The following is a 1253-nucleotide window of genomic DNA, read 5'->3' on the forward strand; positions in this document are numbered from 1 at the left end:
CCCTACAAAAAAGGAATTTTGTGGCCTGAGTGTTCCTATATTCATGCTTACAGAGATGTTTTTAGTAATATAGTTGAAACGTGTGCTGTATTATAAACATCTTAGCACTCTTTGTTAAAAAAAACATCAAGAGAGGTCTGAATGGGCGTTTAGATAAACCAGAGTCACATTAAAAAGTGAAAACCTTTTTCTCAAAGAAAAAGATACAACTTTTATGATAAAAATTTGTGAAATACAGTATGATAGTAATCTGAAGTAATTCTTCGGGGAGACTGCAGTCTTCAAGCTGTGAAACTGTTTAAGTGTATAAGTAAGATTCTCTACAGTTCTAAAACAGCATCCGTTAATTAAACTGTAATCTCATCCTGCCTGGTTGTTTTTACTTTGAGCATGGGTTCTCTGGCAGCAAATACATGACATTAAACTGATACCAAGTTCTTTGCCTTTCCTTGAACTGGAGAAGGCCTCCACCACTGATTTGACATTTTATTCCATTTTTATTGTTTTGTTTTTAAAAAGTTCCTTTGTGTTCAAACCAGCCTTTTCTTGAGGAATGGCTGTTTGATCAGTAGTTTTGTGTAACAGTCTACTTTGTACTGTCTGAGATTTTCTTGTATGTAACTTTTTATTCTTACAGAGCATATGAACTGTGGTTCTTTCTTTGTTTTCATTTTGGTTTGGTTTTCTTAGTTTTTAATTTGGTGTAGTGGGTTTTTTCTTTTCCCTTGGGTAGGTTCCCATATTTGAGTGGTCCAGAAAATATGGAAAAATTCATGTTACGAAAGTTTTCTTGAACTAGTGTTCTTCCAGTGTTTGTTCTTGAATCATTTCTTCACTTGTCCCAAGACCTAATATTCAAAGTTTGTCTTTGTATTTGTCTTGGTTTGAAAGACAGATGTCTGCTAAGGAAGGCAGGAGCTTCCTTTGGAATGGCAGATGTGACCCCTTCCCTCCGAGTTATTATAATTTTGAAATCAAGGGGCTTTTAGACAAAGATGTGGGAAATAGGAATAACAGTTCTTTACTATTATATATCTAAATGTGTATAACCAATCAAACAAACACCAATAACTATGGCAGTAACAGCAAACAAACACAAACCCAGTCCCAGCCTTCTCGGCTGTCAGGCCCTTTCCCCTCGGGTGCAGTTCCGCTCGCAGCCGGCAGGGGCGCTGGCAGCTCCCGGTGAGCAGGGCAGGTGCGATGGTTCCCCCGCGGCTGGAGGGGGCGCTCCGGAGGGGGGTCCGGGCGCA

At 39.3% G+C, this 1253-nt stretch overlaps 1 protein-coding gene across 2 annotated transcripts in view; it reads left to right on the top strand.

The window, feature by feature from the left end:
- Positions 1-1253, top strand: part of CCDC171 (coiled-coil domain containing 171) — a 155176-nt gene that overhangs the window by 28745 nt on the left and 125178 nt on the right. The window lies entirely within an intron of this gene.

The sequence above is a fragment of the Corvus brachyrhynchos genome, unplaced genomic scaffold (assembly GCF_000691975.1).
Source record: "Corvus brachyrhynchos isolate BGI_N302 unplaced genomic scaffold, ASM69197v1 scaffold194, whole genome shotgun sequence".
NCBI classification, from domain to species: Eukaryota; Metazoa; Chordata; class Aves; order Passeriformes; family Corvidae; genus Corvus; species Corvus brachyrhynchos.